This window comes from Drosophila miranda, assembly GCF_003369915.1.
Source record: "Drosophila miranda strain MSH22 chromosome Y unlocalized genomic scaffold, D.miranda_PacBio2.1 Contig_Y1_pilon, whole genome shotgun sequence".
Classification (NCBI taxonomy): Eukaryota; Metazoa; Arthropoda; class Insecta; order Diptera; family Drosophilidae; genus Drosophila; species Drosophila miranda.
In genome coordinates, this window is record NW_022881603.1 from 8,765,216 (window position 1) to 8,791,769 (window position 26,554).

Here is a 26,554-nt window from a genome sequence, read left to right on the forward strand (position 1 = left end):
GCATTTAATGATTGCCACAGGCGTTCCACGTGGGAATGGTCAATTCGAAAGGATGCACAAGATAGTGGTGCCTATGTTGTAGAAATTGTGTCAGGGTAATTCCGGTAGTTGGTATAAGCATCTAGGAAAAGTACAGCAAATGATCAACAGTGTTGAGCCGCGAAGTACCAAGGTAACACCTTTCAAGATATTGACTGGGCTAGACATGCGTATAGGAATGGATCCAAAAATAAAAGAAATATTGGAAGAATCACTTATCGAAGTTTTGAACCGCGAAAAAATTAGAAAGGAATTAGTTGAAAACATTGCACGGTTACAGCAGGAAAACAAGAAGAGTTTTGACTTAAAAAGGAAACTAGATAGACAGTATGAGGTTAATGAGCTAGTAGCTATCAAGCGTACTCAGTATGGTACTGGATTAAAGCTAAAAGGAAAGTATCTAAGGCCGTATAAGGTGGTTAGGGTAAAGAATCATGGAAGGTACGAAGTCGAGAAGATTGGGGATACTGAGGGTCCCTATAAGACCTCTACAGTTTCAGAATATATGAAACCTTGGCTAATGGCGAATGGTCCGTCAGGACAGCCGAATGTAGGAAACGAAGGAAAGAGAGAGACACGAAGCGGTCGTGTTTTCGTCGTGTCGTCGGGATAGAGCAGTAATCGGCTCTGAGAGAGCCGATAGCAAGAGAGAGAGATCAGTCAGTTGTCAGTTCAGCCACGCATCAGACGTACACGCATATAATTAGTCACAAACATACTTGTAAAACTTGGAGCTGTTATAATTTTAAGTCCAACATACTTATCAAATAAATGTTACTCGTTGCCATCAAGCAACTTAAACTACTACATATATAGTGTAGTTTAGGTTGATTTAGAGTTAGATTTAAGTAGGTGTATATATAATCTGTATATGTATATATCTCGTATAATATTATCGATTTGAGTTAATCCATAAATGCATAGAATGCAAAAATCTTTTAATAAGTATAATCCATATAATATACGAGTAGGTTCTTTGTGAGGTTATCAAAAATTTTGGACATTTATATCCATTACCATGCATTTGAAGTTAAGTTTTTGTTCCTTTTCTTTTTGAGTGGTTTTCTTTGGGTTTTCTTTTTTGGTTTTTATTTAGTAAGTTTAGTAGGCAAATAATTCCACGTCTCATACGATATTCTAGGGCTTACGCACTTTTGGTTTAGTTTGTAGTTTAAAGTCAGCTTTAAATGCTTCTATTTTGTGTTAGGTTTTTGGAGGTTTCGCTTCTCTTTTGGTTTCATAGAAATGCAAGCTTCAGGATATGGCACATAATATGGCTTTCGCGAGTACTAGTACCTCTTGGTGTGGACAATTTTCTGTTCTGTTGTCGTTATGTTTTGTTTTTCTATATTTCTGACGATTGCCAAAGAGGCACGACAGAATATACAAAGTGGCCTTCGAGTAGATTCAATGTTCTTCGGCCTTGCCATTTCCTTTGCTAAATGCCCCACTTGCACTCACAGAAACGAGTTTCATTGCGTGCCTTGCACTCACTCAATTCATTTAGATTCCAATGCATTCTTTTGGACTTATTTTCTGTGTGTAGCCACGCAGATTTCTAGTGTGTGTGTGTGTGTGTGTGTGACTTATAGTTATCTCTCAAAAAGGTTCGAAAACAATTGAAGAACCCATTGGTAATTGGTAATTGGTAAATGGTAATACCCTGTTGTCTAGTAGGAGGTCTCTCTACCTCTGTGAGTATATTTTCCAGTGTGTACCTCGCTTTGCATTGTAATACTGTTTCCGTCAACCAAAAGCTTTTAAGGTTTAAAAAAAAAAAATATCTCTTTCAGTTTCCGTTTTCATATTCGATTTGGAAGCCACGACTTTTCGTTACTCTTTGTTTCGCAATATTGGTTATTCTCTATTTCTTGTTTCTTCGAAATATTTGGTGAAGTGAATCGGTGCATCGATGAAAGCGATCTATTGATCTGATGATCTATGACAGCGGTGGGCAGGATTTTTGCTATCGAAACTCGAGCCGAACATCAGTCTGCCTCGTCATGCACACGAAATGTGCGTTGTTTTTATATATTTGGCCATTCGCTTGTGTGGGAGCGATGGGAGGAGCAGGACATGACCACCGCTGATGTATGATGTATGATGATGCGGTGGATAATACAGCGGATGGATAATGGTTAATGAAATGGAATGGAAGCCAGTATGTATGTATGCAGCTAGTTCTGCTGTTCTGCACATTATTATCTGTTTTGAGAGGTCTTGCGGTGTTTTCCTGTAAGGCACACTCTACTCTCATTCATATCGATTCAAAAATTCAAATTCCAAAAAATATACGTATTTATCGCTGTAAATATTTCTTCAATTTACTTTCCGATCTACTTCCGGACCGCTCCACGAACCAACCGACCGCCCATCCTTCATATCCTTCTTTAGCACCCACCCACCCACACTCACTCAATCACACACACTCAACACACTGACACTGACACATACACGATACACGATACCCTCCCCTCCCTGGGCCTTGGCTCCCAGGAGGGAGCCATCTATACCATTCCATGTTATCGATCGATCCTATAGAACTGAACCCTAATCGGACAGAACATTGCCAAACAGTAAATTGAGAACATATTTCAGCATTTTCCTTAGTTATGGAGCCGGGCTGGGCGGAATCCGTGGTGCATTGAGCTCCGACTCCCGACGAAATTGAAACTCGACGCCGCTCTCTGTGCTCGAGGAAGAGGAGCTATCGCTATATCCGGCTCCCCTTCCACCGGCTCCCACCGAGCTTATGAGCGGCATCGTCGCATGCAGCGGCTTCTGTGGCTGAGACTGTTGCTGCTGCTGCCCCTGCCTCCAGTGCATCTCGTGCTGCTTCACCGACGACGCGTGAATCTTCTCTGGCCAATGGTGCTTCGGATTCGGCTTTCCAGTCGTCCCAGGCGTCAGCAGAGAGCCCATCGATAGCTGTCGCTGCTTGAGTTCCTCCGGTGAGCTTCCCACAAAATTGGTTGATGTGGGACTCTTGCCCGTGAGCCTGCTAATGTCGAACTCATAGAGGGCAGCTCCCCCACTCATGGGTCGCTGTAGGGTGACTCCTCCCGCGGTGCCGGTGCCGGTAGGTCTGTAGGTGGCGTGCACGGCCGACGAGTCTGCCGAGGAGGAGCCCGATCCGGATCCCGGTCCCAAATCCGTTCCGTTTGGCGCGCACATGGGCTTCTGATAGGCCATTAGATAGCCTGGCAGCCCGCTGCAGTAATTGTTTCCTGGACCACGTCCACCAAAGTCGTAGATCCTCTCTTCGTACTGGCCGCCGTAGCCGCCGCCGCCACCGCCGCCATGGCCGTGTGCGGACCCGCCCCGGTGGAAGCTGCGTCGCTGTCCTCCAAAGTTGTAGTGGGGCGCAGACTTGATGCTCGAGTTTGAGCCGTAGATCTGACGCGACGATATGATGGCGTCCCGCTCGTCGTGACAGGCAGACTGCACCTGGCGGATGAGAGCCGCCCGTCGGCGTCTGCTCATCGAAGTATTCGAACCGCCCACCACTCTGGCGCGTATGTCGCACTCGGAGCGGGCCAGACTGGGCTTGGTGTCCTCCTCCTCCTCGCCGCTGGAGGAGCTGGAGTACAGGGTCATGGGGTTGTAGCTGAGCCGCCGCATGGTCCGGGCCCGGATGGAGCGCGGCTTGTAGGAAGCCGTGAGACGCGGCAGGGGAGCAGAGGGCTGTTGCTGTTGCGGCTGCTCTGGTCTGCTGACCTGCCGCTGCATGACGACCCTCTGTGGCGGCTCAGAGAGCACAGGGGAGATGGGGTGGAAACTATCGTTGAAGGAGGTCGAGCGCTGGCGGTAGTTCTTGGAGGCCATGTAGACGGAGTTGCTGCTGCCCAGGCCAGAGCCCGTGCCCGACTTGATGGGCGAGGCAGAGGCCAGCATTTGCTTTGTGGCGCCGTTTCCAAATCGCTCGTAGCCACCCAGTTCGTCCTTGAGGCTCGGGTAGCCACCACTGGTCATGATCACGGGCGGGGCACTGAAGAGGACCTCGGTCTTGATGGGAAAGTAGCTTTCCTGTGGACTGTAGCTGGACTTCTGGCTGCTGCGGCGCGACAACGAAATGTTGGTGTCCCGCGAGGCAAAGCCCGTGTCCGGGGTGCTCGAACGCTTGGGCTCCGGCCCGCCCGCCGCAGCGGCGGCACTCATCTGAGCCTGGTTGTGCATGTACTGGAGATGCTTGTCCAGGTGGCTGGTGGCCGCATTGAAGTCGAACATGGTCTGGACCCCGTTGCTGTAGCTGTAGACGGCCGACTTGAGGCTGCCGGTGGCACTGCTGATGCCATCGTCCAGGCTGATCAGCTGCGGCAGCTGCTGATCGTTGAGAATCGTGTCGTTCGAATCACTCTTGTCCAGCTCCGTGTAGGTGTGCATAAAGTCCAGATTGAGCGCTTTCAGCGTGTTCTCAATGTCCATGATGTTGTAGGTGATGCTCTTCGGCTGCTGCCGATCCTCTGGAGCTCCCTCCAGGGAGCTGTCCAGGTTGAGGGGACGGCTCAGTATCTCCCGCGACTTTTCGAACAGAAAGTCGGAGCTCTCCTTGTCAAAGATGGGCACGCGCAGATCGGCGCCGTTCTTGATCTCGCTCAGCGAGCGGAAGCGCTGCGCGATGGGGCGACGGAGGAGCAAACGAAACAACCAAAAGAAAATGCCAAACGAAAACAGGGAAATGAACAGGGGACAACGATCGTGAGCAGGAGGAGTAGGAGCAGGAGAGCAAAGAGAAAGAGCAAAGTGTAGACGAAAACTCGTGGATTAGAATCTCCAGACCAAGATATCGACTGCTAGCAAACTCGTGGGACCCAAGCTGCGCCTCACCTGTATGTCCGGAATGCTCTGCAGCTCCTCGGTGAAGTTCTTCTTCTTGGAGAAGGGCGAGGCACTGCCGGCATGGGTGGGCGTATGCCCAGATCCGCCGCCGGCGCCCCCAAAGCTCTGCGCTTTGTCGCCGCTGCTGTTGTTGCTCAAATGCGTGAATCGGAAGCTAAACTTACGCTTGGAGTTGTGGGTGGCCGGGGCCTGGTCCGAGACCAGGTCAATCATCGACCTGAAACACAAGGAAAGACAGAAATTAGGACGCTCTTAGGCTGAGGCTGACTTCTCTCTAACCTGGCGCTTATCTCGTTGGCTATTTCGATGGCATGGTTGAGCATCTTTTCGTCCTTGACAGAGATGGGCTTTACAGTCCCCGAGGTCTTCTTTTTGGACAGGAGGCCGTGGCCATGGCCATGCTTGTTGCCATTGGAATCGCCCGGCTTCTGGCCCAGCTTCACCGACAGCTCAGAAAACTCGTTCTTGCTGTTCACCTGCTCGAATCCCGGCGACTTGGGCTGGCCTCCAGAGGCTCCACTTATCGACCCGAACATCGAGTTGATTTCGTCCAGCAGCGAGGGCCCAAAGTCCAGCTTACCGGCGACCATCTCATCGTCTGATATCTCTTGATACTCGTGCGGATCATCCTGCAGGACACTGCGGGAGCCCCCCTCGACTGCATGTTGTTGTTCTGCTGCTGCTGGAGGGCGATCTCCAGCAGCTCGTCGTCCAGTTTGTTGAGGAAGAAGGGATTGGTGGAGCCGCTGGCGGCAAAGTCAAACGAGCTCTGGCCGTTGGTGGCGATCAGCTTGGGCGTGTACTCGGCGGAGGGAATGAATGTGGGATTCAAGCTGTTGGTGCCGGCCCCCTCGGGGAAGTAGCCACTGGCCGTCTGCAGCGAGTCGGGGCTCGTGGGCGTGGGCGGCAGCAGCAGTGGCGTCTGTTCAATATCCTCCGACGGCTTGTACGGTGTGACTATCTGCTTGGGCACATGATTGTACTGCGAAATGGGTGGACACAGAAAGAGATCAGCTGTGGATAAGATAGAAGACCATCTCTGCTTACATTTTGAGAGCTTCCCAGGAAGGCAATGTCGCCGAAGGTGGCTCCATCGATGCCCACATGTCCGGTGTGCTTGAAATCGTTCTGCGGCTTTGAAATCATCTCCGTGCGCAGCTTGCGCTTGCTGATGCGATGGTCGCTCGCCCGGCTGAACGAGTCGCGATTGGAGCTGGAGGGCAGGCCCTCAAGGAAAGCCACCGTGTTCGAGGGGTTGAAGTAGCCGGTCTTGCCGGTGGTGAGCACTCCCTTCCAGAAGGGTGAGCCCGTATTGCGGTCCAGGACGCTGATGATGTCGCCCTGGCGGTACATCAGGTGATCCTTCTTCGGTTCCGTGCAGCTGACCACCGCCTTGAGCTGCTCGGGCTTCATGTCCGGTAGCTGGTCGTAGATCTCCCCGAACTTGGGTCGCTTGGCCGCGTCGTCCTGCCAGCACTTCATCATCAAAGTGTAGTACTCACTGGGGCAGTAGTCGGGCTGCTCCAGGCGCTGAAAGTTGGGGGCATCGATGGCCTCCAGTATCTGGAGTCCGGTTAGGGCGGCCCAGGGCTGGAACCCGTACGAGAACATCTCCCATAGACAGACGCCGTAGGCCCACACATCGGAGGCGTTGGTGAAGCGCAAGTAGTTGATGCACTCGGGAGCACACCAGGCAATCGGCAGCTTTAGGTTCACATTGAAGTTGGTCTTGTAGTAGTCCTTGCCAACACCCAAAGCCCGCGACAGCCCGAAGTCTGAGATCTTCACCTTGTCCTTGCTGAATACCAGAATGTTCCTTGCGGCGAGATCCCTGTGGATGAGGCGCTTCTGTTCGAGGTAACGCATCCCATTGCATATCTGCAGGGCAAACTCGCAGAGCGTCGGAATCGTGAGGAAACTGACGCGAAGCCCAGAGTCCTTGAGGCACTCGAGCAGGGAGCGCAGGTGCGCCAATTCAGTGACCAGCATGAGCGAATCTGTGGCCAGGACCACACCGTACAGCCGCACAATGTTCTCGTGCTCGATGGAATGCATGATGGCCGCCTCCTTCAGAAACTCCATGGGATTCGACTGCATCCGCTCGCGACAGAGGCACTTGATGGCCACTTGGATCTGCGGAGGTGAACAATCAATGAATCATCGTTTGCGGTGCTACTCACTGCCCACTGCTACTCACCCTCTCGCTGCCATTTGTCCAGACACCCTGCTGCACAATGCCAAACTCCCCGGTGCCCAGCTGCTTGTTGACGCTGATCGAGTCGGCCGGTATTATGTGCTTGTTGTTGGGCACCTTGCTGGGCGATGTGGAACCGTTCTTGGTCGCCTGCGACGCGGCTGGACTTCCATCGGGGGACACTTGGGCCGACCCGGCCCCATCCTCCCGTCTCACCATCGTGGTGGGGGTCTGCAGCAGACGCTTGATCTTGCTGAGATAGCTGTGGGGAAAGTGCTTCTCGTAGAATTTGCGGAGTCTTCGGATTTCCGGCCTCGAGAGGCCAATGAAACGCAGATCCTCATCCGCTGCATATTTAAATTGAGCCGCGTTCGTTATTTTCAATTCATTTCTGAGGGAAGAGAAGGGGTGGATGTGGTGGAGTAGGAGAGGAGGATGAGTTTTGGGGGGAACCACATTCAATTTCTGGGTCACTCACTTGACGGCATTGTAGTACTGTTGCAGTTCGGACTTTGTGAGGAATTCGTATAAATCAATTTGTGGATTCTCTGGAAACGGGACAGAACATAGCGGAGCGGAAAATGTAGTTTAAAAATAAACACATTAAATTCTCAAGTCCATAATCTGGCACTAGCCCGCACGCAGGAGCGCAGCGAAATGCCCCTGAGATCAGGGCCTTATCTTTGATGTTTGTATTGCTCCGCGGAGGGAGAGGATGTGGCAATAAATAAGCACTTTAACGATGGTACCCATCCATCCATCCAAAGCAAATCCGGCCATGGTCGGGACAGCGACAGCAACAGCACACCAACGCCAACGCACTTCCCCAGTGATTTCGTTTGCTCCAGGGGCGCCCTCTCCAGAATGTAAAAATCTCATTTAGCTTGGAGCTCTTTTCCCACTCCCTCCTGCACGTACACACTCCCACACACACACAAACACAAACACTCGCACACCAGCCCTCTCCCATGCGTGAGCACATTGACACAGAATTCTGATTGCCTTGCTGCCCTGCCTGCTTCACCCGCATTTGTCATCCGCCCCACGCATCGCCTTGCCGCTGTCACCTTTTGTTTGCTGCAAGAGAGCGCCCCCCACCCACAAACTCACTCACCGCTGCATACTGCATGCAAGGGAAGCAGCGCAAGCAACAAATGTATGTACACAGCAGCAGAATTGCTGTTCTCTGCTGTATGGGGCTGATAATAGCCGTCAGGTCAACGTCAACTCCCTCGTCGTTGGACAGGGATTTGCGATTTGAGTCATCGGCGGATGCCAGGCGCTGCGACGACATTCATTCAACGGTGAAATTGTCATTTCCCTTTCAATGTTGCACATTATCTGGAGCCGCCCCCATTCAGGATGGAGGCCTTTCCCGCAGGATTACGCTTGTCCTTGAATATGCAAAATAAAATCGATCGGCCAATACACACAAAACACACAGCACACCAATACAAATGCACAACTGCGTAGCAGGGAAAATAATGTTTTAGCTGCATTTCGCTTGATATTTTTCAATACACCCATTAAAAATCACTTTGGGGTTGCCAATAAGATCACTTTTCACAATTGATTTGCATTTTTTCTGTCAAACTTACCCATTTTAATCCGTGCGCTTCTGCATTGTTTTTTGTTTTTTTGCTGCAATTAGTGAGACTAAAGACGAAAGCGGCGAAAATACCGAATGCTTGGCTGGGCCAGTGTTGGTATATTCTTGAGAGTGCAGTAATGAGTGAGACCGCAAGGCACAGATTCAAAAAAGATACTTTATATTTGTGGTTTATTCATAGACATATTGGTTAATTTAGATATAAAACAAAATGGTAACCGCATTAGTGCGTTTGTGAACATGCTTCCTACTATTTGAGCAGAGTTTTAAAACAGACGGTATGTGCTTGGGAAAGAGGAGACAGTCATGCGTTTAATAACTGCTGTAATGTGCTCGTGCCCCAAGGCACTGTTGATGGCGGCCAGTTCGTCGTATTGCTCGCGTGTGCGCTTGTCTTCAATCAGCTTCACAATGTACTTGTACATGCGTCCGTAGTGGGCATGGGCGTAGGCATGCCACAATGCAAACTGTATTGCCTTCGAGTCGTTGGCGTCCACAAACTTGATAATATGCGTGTACACATCGTTTATATCGGCCAGGCGATCCTTGAGACTGTCATCCAGGACAGCCAACTTGGCAATGGCTATGCCCTTCTTGCTGAGGGCTTCGATGAGATTGTTTCGCTGCTTGTCCATGTTGCTGAAAGTTAAAGTTAATTGTACAGTCAATCGATCAAATTGCATCCTCTTTCATTCACATACGGCTTAATCTTGGCCGCATCGGGACGAGTGTCGTTCTTGAGCCCGTAGTAGGAGAGCAATGCCTCTGCATCGGTTTCCACAATCACATTCTCGGCCAGCTTGATCACGCGTTCCAGGGCACTTCGCAGCTTCTTCTGTTCTTCCTTCTGCTGGTCGGCATTCTCTCCCACAGGCTTATCGCTCTTTTGACCATTTGTAAAGGTCAGCGGAAAAGCAGAATTCAACTGAGCTGCCTCGATGTTCTGGATGAGCAGCAGATGTAAATGCTTGGGATGGGCTTCCACCACCTCGTTGTATATCTTCTCGGCCATCTCCGGTTCTGCAAGAAAAGGCATTTCAATAAGTCAATCAATAGATGGATATGGGTAATCTCTTACCACACTTGACTATGTGCGTGCACTGGAAGTCACGCAAAATCTCGCTATATTCATCCGAATTTGTCTTCCCCTTCTTGGGCGAGGCGGGACTGCCACTGCCCTCTGGTGGCGTGTCGGTCTGCGTGGCGACTCCATCGCCGGCGGCTGAATTCGCCGGATTGACGGACGTGGCTGCCGTGGCATTTGCAGAGCTGTTGCCGTTCCCAGATGAATTTGTCTTCTTCTCGGCAGGATTGAGGATATAAGTGAATGAATGTAGCGCCACACGACGGCCTGCCTCGTCCTTGGGGAAGACCAGGTTGCCGGACAGCCAGGCACACTGGGCCGGGAGATTGGCCTTGTTCAGCCGCTCCTGGCTAATGGGGGCAATGTACACCACTCGAGTGGATCGCCGCACCACAGCCGCGGCCAGCTTGCGCCCTCCTACAATGCAATGATTGTAGTTCTCGTAGAAGTCGAGGCTGAGGAAGTTGACGAGCTTGAATGAGGCCACCAGATTGGCGTCCGAAATCTTTTCCAGCAGATCGCGTTTCTCGTGACGCACCTGCAGGCGGATGGTATATTCACCCTTCTCCAGCTTTGTGAAGAAATTCTGCGAGTGCGCATCGCCGGTGGCCACCAAGGCCTTATTTCCATCGTACAGCATCCACATCTGGGACTCGAACTCCGACTCGTACAGCGAATCATTGAAAATAGGAGCATGGAGGGACACCTCCGCCGCCTTGGCCACATTCAGATTGTACACAAATAGGTTCTGGTATACCTGTCGACCCTCTGGTATGACATCACGGGTGGCGCTCAATGGCGAGATCTTTGCCTCAGTGGGCTTCAGCACAACGGCGGCAGTCTTCAGTTGCAGCTGTGGCAGGATATCCTCCGCGACCAGGGCCTCGATTTCTAGTTTGTGAATGCCTTTGCCAGCGTGCATAACATCTGGAAAGGATTAGCGTGGATTAGTGGACCGAAAGAGCAGGACTCGCTATCGATGGCGACTCACATGCATTGAGATTGGAGGCTTCAACGCCACGGAATTCGAGGCTGTACTTCAAGTGACTCTGGCCATAGTTGGACCAATACTTGGCTATGCACAGCTCCAGAATCTTGCCAGCCTTTACCCTAAAGGTCGTGGTCGATTCATGGTTCGAGCTGACGGAAATGATCTTCATGGTCTCGTTCTTTCGGCAGGACTGCTTTGGCAGCAACTGATTGGTGTGTAGGAAGAATTTTCCTGTGTCCTTGCCACGATTGGGATCGGTGATCGCATGCGCAGCACTGTAAAAACACGAAAAAATTTCATTTTATACCGAAACTGAACAATAGAACGCTGCTGAGCTCTCACATGCCCAGGTGGCACGGGCTGGGACCAAGATAAAGTCCCGCTGTATGGTATTGGGCTGGAACTCAACGCTGTTGTCCCCCTTGGTGGAGGCTGGCTCGAAGATTGGTGTGTTCAGATCAGATCAGCCACATGGGGCTGCACCACAGTCACAGGGATCTCAAAGAGAGGGCCCTTGGTGACGCAGTCCGTGTCGTAGGCTCGAATCCTGAAACGATCGAAAGACAAGGGTAAGCAAAGGACAATTAGTGGGGGGAGGACTGCTTACACAGCGCTGTGTCCGACGGGTCGATGCGGACGACAATGGAGCGAGTTCCATAGCTGAGATCCAGAAAGGAGCCACACTGCGCCCAGGTCTGGGAGCTTATCAGATTCAAACGCACATTAAAGTTGAACTTATCCTTGGGATCTGTAGAAGGAAACCAGCTTAGTGAGTGCTTCTTGGATGCTGTTTGGATACTAACCCGTCTCCTTGTCGTTGAAGAAGACCGGCTCGATGTTGACATTAAAATCGATGAAATTACGGAGGACGCCTTGCCGAACGTGGATGCCCTTGGCCTGGTTGTTGCCCACGCGAACCGAGAACCTGAAATATTGCATACAGAATATTTTATACTCCAATCGGAGACACTCAATGGGGCTGGGACCCACCTCAACATATTATCCTTGGACTGACGATTCTCCACCAAATGCTCGAAGGCCTTCTCCACATTCAGCAGTCCGTGACCCTGGGCAAAGGGATCCACATAGCTCAGTTTGGTGGCAGTGACGCTCAGGGCTCGCTTAATACTGTACGGCGAATACTCAATGTTTTGCTGTTTGAGTCCGGAGATAAGCAGGGCCACAGCACCGGCCACATGGGGTGCGGACATGCTGGTGCCATTCATCAGCTGCGACTTGCTCATGGTGAACTGTGTTACGGACGCAATGGCCCCAGCGGGAGCACAGACCGTAACGCCCTGGCCGCCATCGATGCAGGGATCGCGCGAGGTCCATGTGTACACATTGCCGGGCAGCTTGTCCCGCATGGCATACTCTGCCTCCATCATTTGGGGCGAGACATAGGCACCCACGCCAATCAGGCTGGGCTGACTGATGTCCGGCGGTGTGCCAACAGTGCTGAGCGCTGGTCCATGGTTGCCCGCGGAAGCTACCCAGACAACGCCATACTTGTTTACGATCTCGTTCATTAGGTCGCCAACGCGGCTGAAATTGATTAGGCAGAGATTAAATTTAATTGATATCACAGGTGAATGCTTGCTGTAGTGTGTTTATCTGATGTCAGATGTCGGAGAAAAAGAGGAATGGAGTGTAGATTGTGTGGGTTCTGAAACGTACCTCGAACACCCCCTATTCTTCTTTACCTTTCGACGTATATCACCAAACTCGCTAAAGAAACAGTCACTTTTGGGTTAGCTTTCATTAGGCCACTCAGACTAGCTTACCCGGAATTCGACCAGTTGGCATGCTCGCCATAGCTCATGTTGATCACGTCGATGCGTCTGCCCTCGCGGCACAGCTCCATTACCTTCGTCATGGCCCGAACCAGAGCGGTGCCAGTCTCCATGGACCCCAGGCGGCCATCTCCGATGGTCATGGACACGATTTTGGCATTCGGTGCTACGCCGTCAACGTCTCTCGAGCTGTGGTTGCCACTGGCTATCGACGAGACGCGCGTGCCATGGGGCGAGCACATGCCGACGATTTCCAGAACATCGCCCTCATCGTGGACGTTTACTGATATCGACAGGAAGTCATCTACGTTCTGCGTCTCGTGCGTCTTTGAGTACTCGACAATGCGCAGGGCCCGATCCAGGTTGCCCTGCTCGGTGGTGTCGATGAGGGTTAGCCATCCGTTGGCCGTGGGAAAGAGGACACAGTCGTACGAGGTTTTAACGTCGTTGTAGACCTTCTCATAGCTATTGAGCATCTCCAGCTCAAAGTCTTGGTTCCCTTTTATGATTTTCTTGTCCCACGGCAGTTTGGGGGCTTCACCTGAAATAAGGATATGCATATGTATGTATTTAGCGACCCGATTTTCTCTGCAAGCGGCTTTTGGCTAACGTAACTGTATTTTGTGACTCGAATTCAGATATCTTGCGACTGGCGTTGGCCGTGGCAATCTTGTGGGGCTTATCCAAGTGCTTCAGCTTGGCCTGGGCTACAATGTTATCGCGCACCTTGGAGGGCACCAGATCACCGAAGCACTTGAGGCCCACGCGAACCGCCTTGTCAGTGTCCGTGTTCAGAGCCAGCAGCTCGGGACTGAGCGTCAAGGTGGTGCCAGACAAACCCTTCAGGGTTCCATTTTCATCTGGTGTTACCTTCTTCTTCATATCTACGTCGCCGCATCCCGAGCAGTCGTAGCGCTCAATCACTTTAATCGTTTTGCCATCGACAAGCGTCTGAAGATACGCACACAAGTGCATCGAGCGAAATGTGAAATGGAAATCCATGACACCACCAATTAAAAATGCCAACTCACCTCAAGTCCGGTAGCCCGAGGATCCACACCGGAATCAAATATGGCAATGGTTACATCTTTGCCGTATTCGGGATACTTTTGCAGAAAATTTAGCACTCCTGTCTCCGCCTTTGGCACCAGGGCACCCGTATGAAATGACTCGACAATTCCGCTTGTAGCCATACTCATAATTTCGAATTTATTGCTGTTCTCGCCGTGTTCTCGAAACTGTCGTGTTGTTGCTGTTTTAATATACAACAATATAGCCGTATGATGAAAAACCCAACTTAGCCCACTTAAGCCCCCATATATTTAAATAGTTCAACTACTTGAGGTAAATGGCTGGAAAATTGAAATACCCCCTTGGCTTATAATGGGTTAATCGTTCACCGACAAGGATTGGAAACCATATTGCTTAATTTTAATGTTCCGTTAAATATTATAAGCCCACATAATTTTATGAACCTATTTTCTAATCGACTGGCTTATTTTAAACACTTACTTTTATTGTATTTCTATATAGCTTTGAAAATGAAATTTAATAGGTTGATGAAATCACTAACCATACAGTATATAGATGTGCCAGTTCATACAACGAAAGCGTCACACACTGGCTAGCGCGTTCAGTACCCCAGAGTGACGTCATCATGAGAGAGAGAGCGCAGAGAGAACATCTTTGCATGTGTTAGTACACACGCAATACCCTCTAGTACCAGGCAACTAGTTCCGCACTGGTGCCGCACTAGCTACCATTCTCACCTCCCTGCTTCCAGATCGATTACCCGCAATGTGTTTCAGCGGAAAATTTAACACATGCATGTCCTAGGGCGGAACCACCCCTTGTTCCCGCTCGATTACCCTTCGATTACCCGTAGCTAGTTGCTCAGGAGTTAAGAACTAGTTACCAGTAGAGAGCCAGCAACTAGTTCCCCACTCGACTACCCTTCGATTACCTGTAGCTAGCTCTGACCTAGTTACCAGTAACTAGTTCCGAACTGACTATTGGTAGTAGTCAATCTGGCAGTCTGGAATAATACAAAAATAAAAACACAATGTCTTTCATTATAACGAATAATTTTAAATTATATGATGCTTAGCCTACTCCTGGTTTTTGGCAAGACACTTCTTCTTAAATACCCTTTTCTTCATCCTTTGCATTGCCTTCCGCACAGTGTTTTCGGGGGGCTCATCGCCAGGCGGAATACATTCTGTAATTAATATTTGTTTTAATTTATATGAAAAATTTTTAAATCTCTAGAAGTGTAAATGGTATTTTACCTAGCAAAGCTGCAAAAAATTCTTTGTGGGTCCTAAGGGCCTTCTTCCCTTGGACCCCATCGACGTTATAGGCTAGAACAATTTCCTCACTCAAAATAAAGTTTAAGCCGCTCAAAACGCCAGCTGGCTGGAGAATCGATTTCATTGCTGTTCTGTTATCTTTCCTGCACAACGCTAACTTTGCAATGTTAGCTTCCCTTTCACTCTTACGGAGTCTACGCAAATGCCTTTTGCTCATCATTTTATTTGAAATATATAATATATATTTGCACGTACATACCTGTTTATATTAATTTGATTTATTTATTAATTCTTTTCCACTTTTTTAATAAATGTTTACACAAAAGACTCTTCCAGCGATTAGATGTTGTACAGAAGTGAACAAAATCAACGCATAAAGCAAACGAGGAAAACAAATGCATTTTGTTTGTGTAAATTCTTGTCTCTTTCATTCCACGAGCGCAACTACAGTAAAATATCACGATTAACTTACCATTTCGGTGCTTATTGCATGTCGTGGCTCGGTAAAAACTAGCTGAGTGGGCACTGTAACTCCACGGAATTGCGGTTATTTGCCGCCTTCAAAAACAAACCGAAGGCGGCTTCGTTTTTCGGTTCTTTTTCGACTGGTCCGCGTTCGCTTCCCGCGTAACTAGTTGCAGAGCTAGTACATTGTAGTCGACGCAGACCTGGTCCGCGTTCGCTTCCCGCGTAACTAGTTGCAGAACTAGTACATTGTAGTCGACGAAGACCTGGTCCGCGTTCGCTTCCCGCGTAACTAGTTTCAGAACTAGTACATTGTAGTCGACGAAGACCTGGTCCGCGTTCGCTTCCCGCGTAACTAGTTGCGTAGCTAGTTGCGCGGTAAACAGCGCAGAACTAGTTCGAGAGGGGTCAATTGACCCCTTTGGTTCTACAGGGCAAGCACTCGTCGGGTACACAGACACAAGTCGAAAAGAGCCGCAAAATGATGCAAACACCGCCGCCGTTGCACTGGAAAGAGAGAGAGAAGGAAGAAGCTGTACCAGGAACGTCGCGCCCGAGTGCAAACGAGATGAAAGATTTTGAAAATGCGGAAAACAATACTGATGACAAGATTGATCAAATGATAAAGTTGCTAAGTTTGAAAGTGCTTTGCGATGAGCAACGAGAAATGAAGATCGCTCCAGATAATTTTACAAAAGTTGTGAGCGATTGTGATGGAAAATCGGTTCCCATAGAAAAATGGTTTGAGATATTCGAAAAAAATGCCGACGCATATGAGCTTACTGAAAAACAAAAGTATGTGCAGGCCAGAGGAAAAATGACCGGTGCAGCTAAGCTTTTCCTTGAAGCTGAATGCGTGTGCACCTATGAGGAACTCAAGAACGTATTATTGGATGAATTCACATGTAGCTATAACAGTGCAGACATTCATAAGCTGCTGCAAGAAAGAAAGAGGAAGAGTAGTGAGTCGATGCACGAGTACTTGCTGCAGATGAGAAAAATAGCAGCAGTCGGACATGTTGAACACGCGGCTGTTATAAGCCATATTGTGAACGGTCTGGACATAAGAAACGAGTATAAGTATGCCATGTATCGCTGTAAGACCTTCAGGGCCTTGAAAGAAGAGTTCGATATCTATGATCGTTTGAACATATCGGAGAAGAAGGGCAATAACGAACAGCATAAAACGAGTTTCAAGCAGCAAAGTGGGCAAAGCGGTAAAAAAGAATATTGCTATAACTGTGGATCAGGAGAACACAAACGCAAAGACTGCAAAGCCGAAACAAAGTGTTTTAAGTGCAATCAGAATGGTCACATTTCGCGTAACTGTCCTTATGAAGCAGATAAAGTTGATAAAGTTCGCGTCATTTTGAATCGTAGTCGCATGAAAAAATTCAAATAAACGGCATTGTAGTTGACTGTCTTGTGGATACAGGGTCAGATGTAACCATAATCAAAGAGAGTATGTTGAAGACCATGAAAAACGTTAAACTTTTGAAGTGCACGGTCTGGGTCAGATATCAACAAAGCCTGTTGGATAGTTTAATGCAGAAGTTACCGTGGATAAGTTGCAGACCACACAGAAGTTTTTAGTAGTCCCCAGTAGCCAGATTGATTTCGACGCACTTTTGGGGCATGATTTCATTAAATAGTTCCGTTTCGTCGCTGATATGCAAGGATACACGTTTTTGAAGCATGACGCAGATCCTGTGCCAACAGATGAGCATGCTCTTATATATAATGTAACTGAAGAGTCATCCTTTGTAGCTCCGCCGCAATATCAAAAAGACGTTGAACAGATGATAAGAAACAGTTACCAAATGCCCACAGAAGTTGCAAAGCAGTCTCCAATCCAACTGAAGACGGAGTAATCAAGCCGTTTCATCACTCACCGAGTCGTTTATCAACAGACGAAGCCAGTGCCGTAAAGAAGCAAGTCGAAGAATGGATCGAGCAAGGAATCGTGCGCAAGTCGTCTTCAAATGTAGCGAGCAGAGTTGTCGTCGTGAAGAAAAAAGATGGTGCACTTAGAGTTTGCGTAGACTACAGGAAGTTAAACAGCATGGTATTGCTGGACTGCTTCCCAGTCCCGATCATGGAGGAAGTCTTGGAAAAGCTGCAGTCGGCTAAGTGGTTTACCATAATGGACCTTGAAAACGGATTTTTCCATGTGCCTATGGAAGAGCAAAGCAAGTCGTATACGGCCTTTGTTACAAAGGAGGGATTATTCGAGTTTAATAAAGCGCCTTTCGGATTCAAGAACTCGCCAGCTGCGTTCATTCGGTTCGTAAGCTATATTTTTCAAGAATTAATCAACTCTGACATTATGCAGCTTTATATGGACGACATAATTGTTTACGCCGCGTCGCCCGAGGTATGCATGAGGAAGACAAAGTTGGTCCTGGAGACAGCTGCGCAGTTTGGCCTAAAGATCAAGTGGAAGAAATGTAGCTTCATGCAGCCACGCATTAGCTTTCTGGGCCATATCATTGAGGACGGGAGAATCTGGCCCGGCAAAGAGAAGACAGCAGCTGTCAGTCGGTTTGCTACGCCCAAAGACATTAAAGCAGTTCAAGCATTTCTGGGACTCACAGGCTTTTTCAGAAAGTTCATCCCTGGCTATGCACAAGTTGCCCGGCCGCTCACGAATCTACTCAGGATGGAAGCAGTTTTCAACATTGGCGAAGCAGAGCAACAGTCGCTACAAACCTTAAAGAATCTGCATGTAATCGCACCTGTATTACATTTATACTCACGAGAAGCGCCAACGGAACTCCACACGGATGCATCCAAAGAAGGTTTCGGAGCAGTTCTGTTGCAGCAGTCTGATGGCAATTTCCACCCGACTTACTATTGGAGTAAAAAGACTACACAAGCCGAGTCCAAACGTCACAGTTACTATTTGGAGGTCAAAGCTGCATACCTCGCACTCAAGAAGTTTCGTCACTACCTGTTGGGGATCAAATTTGATCTTGCCACTGACTGTGCGGCGTTTAAGCAGACAACAACGAAAGTAGATATACCCAGAGAAGTTTCCCAGTGGATTCTGTATATGGAGGACTTTACATTCAAAGCAGTACACCGCCCAGGGGACAGAATGAGACACGTGGACTGTCTCAGTCGTTTTCCGCAGACATGCATGTTCGTGACGACGGCGCTAACAGCTCGGATAAAGAAAGCACAGCAGGATGACGATTTCATCAAAGCCACAGTTGAGATCCTGAAGCAGCACCCATATCAAGACTACAAGCTTAAAGGAGGTCTTCTCTTCAAATCTGTAAATGGCAATGACGTATTGGTGGTTCCAAGGCTGATGGAAAGGGAAATCATTCAAGGATCGCATGAAGTTGGTCATTTCTCCACAGCGAAGACAATGCACTCAGTTCAGCAGCAATACTGGATTCCCCACCTTGAACGGAAAGTAAATAAGTTGATTACTAATTGTATCAGTTGTATAATTTTCAGCAAAAAGTTGGGCAAACAAGAAGGCTATCTTCATTGCATTGACAAGGGTGACACACCACTATACACGCTGCACGTTGATCATTTGGGACCAATGGATGCGACAGCCAAGCAATACAAGTACATTTTTGCTGTGGTAGATGCATTCTCCAAGTTTGTGTGGCTGTTCCCAACTAAGTCAACAGGTCACGAAGAAGTTGTGAAGAGGCTGAGAGATTGGTCATTTGTGTTTGGTTTTCCCAAGCGCATAGTCAGCGACAGAGGAGCAGCGTTTACATCCAACGCATTCAGCGAGTTTCTCAACGAGAACAAAGTCGAACATGTGTGTACAACGACAGGTGTGGCGAGAGGCAACGGTCAGATTGAGCGGGTGAACCGTTCAATTTTGGGTATCATCGCAAAGCTCTCAGCTCAGGAGTCAACGAAGTGGTACAAGCATGTGCTACAGGTCCAGATGGCGATTAATTCGCATGTGCATTCTACGTTGAAGTCGTCGCCATTCGAGGTCATGTTTGGGACAAAGATGCACAGACAAGCTGAAAGTCGACTATTGGAGGTGCTCAACGAGGAGTTGGTTACGCAGTTTAACAACGAGCGCCAAGAACTGCGTGACCAAGCGAAACAAAACATTGAGAAGGCGCAAGAGGTGTACAAGCGCTATTATGATAAAAAACGACGACCTGAGCACGGCTACAGACTAGGAGACATGGTCGCGATCAAGAGGACGCAGTTCGTCGCAGGACGCAAGTTGGCCAGCGAGTATCTAGGCCCATATGAAGTCACCAAGGTAAAGCGGAACGGTCGCTACGACGTCAGAAAGGTTGCTCAAGTCGAGGGGCCAAATATCACAGCAACGAGCAGTGACAATATGAAGCTATGGCGTTTTGTCTCAGAGAACGATGATATATTATCATCTGGGACAGATGAAGATGAGCAGGAGGGCCGAATGTAAAGGACAGTGTATCAAGCAGTTAGCACTATCCCATCTAAATTAACATTTGAACTTAAGATACCATCGATAAGACCTAACCGATATAACCAGACTTAACCGATGTTTAAAAGACCTAACCGATAAGGGGTTATCGATATGGGAGTCGGTTGTTGGAAGTAGAAGCAGAAAGTTGAACAAAAAGTCGGAAGAACAGACTCATTAATTGCACATCTTAAATCATACACTTTGTACTCTTTTTCGAAAAACACTATTAATAAACGATACATTATTATTAATCTTACATACATGTATATTCGATCGACACCTAAGACACTCAAACTTCAAACACATTCAACACAACACAAAACCTAACAACAAAAATTCCTAACAGTTCTTCTTCTTCTTACAAGATTCATTAAGAGGGGGACACGTGACTAGTTTTCTGCGCTCCACTTTACAGTCGCCCTACGGATATCCTACAATTACGAACACCACCTTTGTGTGGCCTGTCATCTACTCTAGTCATCGCTCTAAGCGATGGCCGATAAACGAGAAGCCTCACGGTGCATGAGCTCACTTTGCTTGTGATTTGTTCCTGTCATCCATCATACCGATCTGCCATGACAACAGATGCATCGCGGGTTGTCTTTACGACTCCCGGGCCACCTACTCCTCACCACCTCTCGGCAGACAGACAACAGGTTCAACGAGGGGGAACGTTGTGAGTTGCTGCGGACACCGCAACTCTACAGTTATACCCGATACTAAGTCAGTATGGCTCTCCTCCGGCAGACGCCGCTAATATTAAACGACACGACAAAGAGTGCGTGCGAGAGAGACAGAAAATCAGTCTGAGCGTGACGTCGGGCGCTGCGTAGCCACTGCAAATTGATTTGTTCCTTTTGGCTATAAAAATGATCTGATCTGATCCAGATTCAGCAATCTGATAGATATGGTCATTATCTATGATTCTGCGTTTTTAGTTTTCTCGAATCTGCAATATTGTGGATGCAACAGATTTTCGTCCTTTGTGGGGGCGCAAGAGGGTAGGGCGAATTTTTGAGATATACGTTTTATAGTGACATCTTAAAGGAGTGTGTGTACCAAATTTGGTTACTCTAGCCTTAATAGTATCTGAGATTTGTGGATGCCTCAGGTTTTCTTCCTTTGTGGAGGCGGAAGGGGGTGTGGCGAAATTTTGACACAAAATGGTCAAGGTCCGATATCACAGGAGTGTGGATACCAAATTTGGTTGCTCTGGCTCTTATAGGTTCTGAGATCCTTGAACTCATATTTTGCAATTGGCAAAACCGACCATGAAACCTGTGTGTTAGAGAGAGACAGAGCGAGAAAGAATGAAATTGTTTTCTTGATTCTGGCTATAATTTTTATACGATCTGGTTGAGGTTTTACACTCTAGAACATATAGTCACGATTTTGCGTTTTTGGTTTTATCGTATCTTTAAAAATGTGGATGCCACAGATTTTCGCCTTTTGTGGGGGCGGAAGTGGGCGGGGCGAAGTTTTGAAATATTTTTGCAGCAGTGACATATCACAGAAGTCTGGATCAAAAACATCGTTGCTCTAGCTTTTATAGTCTTTGAGCACTAGGCGCTGAAGGGGACGGACAGACGGACGGACGGACGGACGGACGGACGGACGGACGGACGGACGGACGGACGGACAGAAGGACAGACGGACAGACAGACAGCCAGGGCTCAATCGACTCGGCTATTGATGCTGATCAAGAATATATATATATTCTTTATGGGGTCGGAAACGATTCCTTCTGGACGTTACACACATCCACTTTTACCACAAATCTAATATACCCCAATACTCATTGTGAGTATCGGGTATAAAAACGCAGAATCTTAGATAACGACCATATCTATCAGATTGCTGAATCTGGATCAGATCGGATCATTTTTGTAGCCAAAAGCAAGAAATCAATTTTCAGTGGCTACGCAGCGCCCGACGTCACGCTCAGACTGATTTTCTGTCTCTCTCGCACGCACTCTTTTTCGTGTCGTTTAAGATTAGCGGCGTCTGCCGGAGGAGAGCCATACTGACTTAGTATCGGGTATAACTGTAGAGTTGCGGTGTCCGCAGCAACTCACAACGTTTTTCTTTCATCCACGTATATGTATCATATCCTGTTGAATAGCCTGCCGATTTTAATCAACCTCAATATTTAATGAGCCAATTTATCGATGGTTATGAATCGGTTTTGGCTGTCTATAGAATTTGCTTGGCTTTTGTTGGTGCTCTTGTAGTTTTTTCAATTTCCTAGCCATAAGCTGTCAATTTTATGGGCAAAAACGGCGCTTCTCTTTACGAGTTTCAACACCCATTCCACACATTATGCCCCCTTCGTGCACCCTCAGGGCCACGACCCCCCGAAACGCACTAAAACAGAATTTATGTTGATGATTTTTTGTGTGCGGCCTATTGCCATAGTCACGAGGCAGTCGCACAGTCGGAGAACCGGAGAGCCAGAGCCAAGGTGTAATGTAGGTGGGACTCTTTGAGTAGCATATTGTACTTTTGGCACACAGCGCCCATTAAAACTATTTAGGCTACTATTGGGAGCCAGCCAAACCCTATCAAAATATACCTTGGGCAAAGCCATCGTCGCAGTCAGGGTTAGAGGCTCTCTGCCCCCCTCCCCCTCTAAAGCTGGCGGCGCACGCAGTCTTCGCGAGACTCAAATTGGAGTTGGCGTCGGGGGCAGGGAGGCAGAGGCCAGACAATGCAGTGACTGCTGCGGCTGTGGCCTCGGACCGCGGTCAATGGACTGCACTGCCCACCCAAAAAGGCGGCACTAAATTGCTTTGAAATGCCGTTAGAACAATAATTGCGCGCACACCAACACACAGACACCCATGCATACGCTGGAAACATATGATTGGAGCGAAAAGATAGGCGATAGGAGGAGAGCTTTTGCCAATTTATTGAGTTGTAAAACGGCCGCTGGCCGGCAGGGGAAAGGGGAGAGGGATGCACGGCAGCGTATTAAAAATAAATAAATTAAAGTGAGGCTTTGTGAGATGAGCATTGCTTGCTCATTAGAAGGAAGCAGAAGGAGAAGTAGTAGAACAGAGCGGGTGCACAAAAGTTAGGTTACGTTCCCGTCCAGACTAATTGCTCAGCTGCTCGTTACACGGTCCGATATTCACCGACGGAGTTCCACCCGAATGCAAGAAGAACCGAAGAACCCGACTAGCCCGCAGCTCTCTTCCTCAGTCCACACTTCTGCTCTCCCACACGCTTGTTCTGACTACCTCCCGCGCTCCGACTCTCCCGCTCTGCCTCTCCCTCTCTGCCATTCTCATTGATTGATGCTCTGCCTGCTGCCGTTAGTCGTCGGCCAAATGCAAAACTTCACACCAAATTGGCAGAGCCTAATCTGTCCCAGGCCCAGCTCCATGTCCAGGCCAACATCCACGTCCAGGACCTAAAATAGTCAGCAAAGCCAATTGCAAATTTTTTACTCCAACAGTAAACATAAATTAATGAAATGCTCTGGCGGCACCGCATTCGAAAGAGCGAGACATGTTTATGGGAACTTCTGCGAGGCTTTCTACCTCTCCCTCTCGCACAGGGCAGGGAGCGACACTCTGTGCCTCTATCTGCTTCTATCTCTGCTTTACCTTGTTAGTGGACATTTTTGCTTGTGTGTGTGTGGCCATTTTTGGGTAATTTGTGGAATTCTCCCATTTAATGTGAGGGAATTTTTGTGTTCTGCTTTTTGCGGTACTTTTGCGGTACAATTAAAATATCCCCCGAAACGCATGGCGCAAGAGGGAAAAGGAGGGCAACAAAGGAATTTTAACGACTCAATAAAGAGATGCAAACAAATGACACCTGTGGCCCCTCCCCACTTCTCTGAGCCATGCAAATCATTAAAATGTTCTGCCCAAGCCGAGGAGGAGTCATTCACAGGAGGAGGAACAAGATTCCAGCGGCAGCACAGTAGTCGAAGCTCATCATTTGGATGTGATTAACTTAAGTACACAAGACAGTATCAAGGAAAACAATTTACAATGTCCTAAGTCGCGCGAAGAACGAAGGGAGACTGGAAACCAAATCTGGAGGTGGCCGTAAAAGGAAGATAGACAAACGGGCAGACCGCATAATCATGAGGAAAATTAATCAGAATCCTCAAATATCGGCCAGGACTCTGGCCAAGGAACTTGACGAAGAACTTGACTTGGTTGTTTCACACGAAACAGTACGCCAGGTTATTCTACGCCATAAATACTCTTCCAGAGTGGCAGGAAAAAAACCGCTGCTTTCGTCGGTCAATGTGGAAAAGCGCTTCACTTTCGCTGTTAACATGATCAGTAAGCCGGCAGAGTATTGGGATGACGTCATATTTTGCGACGAAACAAAAATGATGCTATATTACAATGATGGTCCCCCCAGAGTATGGCGCAAGCCGTTAACAGCTTTAGATAACCGAAACATCATTCCGACTGTAAAGTTTGGAAAACTTTCGGTTATGATTTGGGGGTGCATCTCTAGCCGAGGAGTGGGAAATATTGAATTTATTGAGAACACAATGGATGCCAAACAGTACCTCAAAATTTTAAAAACAAATTTAAAAAGCAGTGCGGAGAAATTTGGTCTCATTACGGACAATAGGGCCAAATTTAAGTTTTATCAAGACAATGATCCCAAACATAAAGAGTCCAATGTGAGAGCTTGGCTGCTTTACAACTGTGGAAAAGTTATTGATACACCACCCCAGAGTCCCGATCTTAACCCCATTGAAAATTTGTGGGCCTATTTGAAGAAGAAAGTGGGAAAAAGACAGCCCAAAAACCGCAATCAGCTCAAAGAATTCATATTGGAAGAGTGGCAAAAGATTCCCTTTGAGTATGACCTACAAAAATTGATAAATTCGATGAAAAAACGGCTCCAGCATGTAGTCAATGCTAAGGGTGGACATACCAAATATTAAAATAAGTTAAATATATTAAATAATTACGAAGAATTTTGAATTTAAAAAATGAAAATATTTTGTGTAAAGACTTTCTTGACAGTGTCAAAAATGAGTAATCATTGTTTTTGTTGTTTTGTAAGTTACCTATTTATAGTTTTGTTATTTTTTTTTCACTAACTACTTTATAATTAATCCCTGAATGGTTATGAATTAAAAAAATTTGATAAATTTGAACCAAAGGCCATTATTTTCTTATCCAAAGTCAAAAAATTTAATTTATTTTCAGTGTGTAAAGAGTTTCTTGACATACTGTAAATATTTAAACGCTTGCGGCACTGGACAGATGGATGTGCAGTGGACTCACGTCGAAAGCACAGCAGTCGAGTCGCAGCAGCACTCTGCAGCCCCGCTAAAAACCAGAGAAGAAGATTATATTATTAGAATTAAACATGCAATCTGACAAGTGTTTCGTCCAGCAGCGGCGAGGGAACAGAATCGTTTCCTGGTCTGCCCATATTCTTGACCAGGCTAATTGCCCGGGCATAAACATAAACTCTGCACGGCCATGGCCATCGTCATCGTCGTCGTCATCATGGGCGATTTATGATTGCATTTCCTGTGACGGCAGGCCAAAAGCCGAAACGAGTATCGATCGCTTGAACACCGTTGCTTTGTCGCCCATGGTGGCACCATCAGACAGACCCATGAGATCCGTTCGTACAACGGAAATGCCACAGAAGTCGGTTTCATTCTCATTGGTATTCCATAGAGTCGGATTCTGTAGGTCCGTCTCTCTCTGTCCCTCTGTCTGTCATGTGGTCCGTCTCTCTCTGTCCCTCTGTGACGACGACCCTTGTCTAATAAGGTATTAATAAGTTTTTGCCTTGGCCAAGACCAGACAATTGCCGTTGCATTCTTGGGCCTCTTTGTTGGCTGTTGTTCTTGTCGATCGTGCTGCTGAATTTCAAATGCATGATTAACAATCCACACTAGACATCGCAACTGCGATGGTATATGGATTTCGAAATATGGGACTGATAGAGGCACCTGCTTGGGTGGGCCTGCTTGCCATTGCCCTAAACTCCTTTTTTCCGCAGCCAATTTACGGAGAGATTTCTCTCTTAACCGCTTCAAGAACTCCTTTTGATTGATGCGCATTTGATGAGCACTCTGTTGATGAGAAATCCCCCAAAAGGTTCTCCCCCATACAGGTTGTGGTTTCATCATTCACTTTGTTGATTAGTGTAGACCCAAGACAATGACACATGCAACACAACCAGCCAACCACTGACTGATGCAACAAGCTAAAATTAACGTATGAATGTCAGAGACTTGCCTCTGCTGCTGCTGCCGTTGCTGCTGCTGCAACAAAGGTCAGTCAGCGCGTGCTGTTGATGGCTGGTTGAAAGTTGACGTGACCCGTTGGGACTTCGGTGATTAATCAGACTCATGACAAAGATGCGTTAGGTTATGGGTATCGAAGAGAGACTATGACCTTAGCCAAGACTCTGGACAATGTCAGAGCTACGCAATCGTAGCTGCCGTTTCTCCCGTTGCTGCTGCCTGACCTACGACACCATCATGCGGCAGCCAGCCTCCTCCCCCAAAAGCGGCTTCAAATTACTATTGATACTGATAGCAAATGCTGATGCTGCAACCGGCAATTGCAGCTTGCAGCTTGCAACTCCACTTTTGTTCTTGTTCTCTCAATGCGTTACGGTAAATATTTTTGTCTTCATTATACCCGATACTCAAAATGAGTATTGGGGTATATTAGATTTGTGGTAAAAGTGGATGTGTGTAACGTCCAAAAGGAATCGTTTCCGACCCCATAAAGTATATATATTCTTGATCAGCATCAATAGCCGAGTCGATTGTCCTGTCCGTCTG

The 26,554-nt window shown here is 47.8% G+C and overlaps 1 long non-coding RNA gene and 2 pseudogenes across 2 annotated transcripts; all 3 read right to left on the bottom strand.

Moving 5' to 3' along the window:
• Nucleotides 1–1,116: 1,116 nt before the first annotated feature.
• On the bottom strand, nucleotides 1,117–8,766 carry LOC117189690 (annotated as a pseudogene).
• A 69-nt stretch (nucleotides 8,767–8,835) lies between these two features.
• Nucleotides 8,836–13,823, bottom strand: LOC117185850 (annotated as a pseudogene).
• Nucleotides 13,824–14,616: 793 nt separating this feature from the next.
• Nucleotides 14,617–15,494, bottom strand: LOC117192075. 2 transcript variants are annotated; one of them, XR_004474190.1, is made up of 3 exons: nucleotides 15,331–15,494; nucleotides 14,838–14,964; nucleotides 14,617–14,767 (listed from the first exon to the last, which is right to left on the bottom strand). It is a non-coding gene; the product is annotated as an uncharacterized LOC117192075 (long non-coding RNA). The 2 variants fall into 2 exon arrangements; XR_004474189.1 differs by having other exon boundaries at nucleotides 15,118–15,494.
• Nucleotides 15,495–26,554: the final 11,060 nt, after the last annotated feature.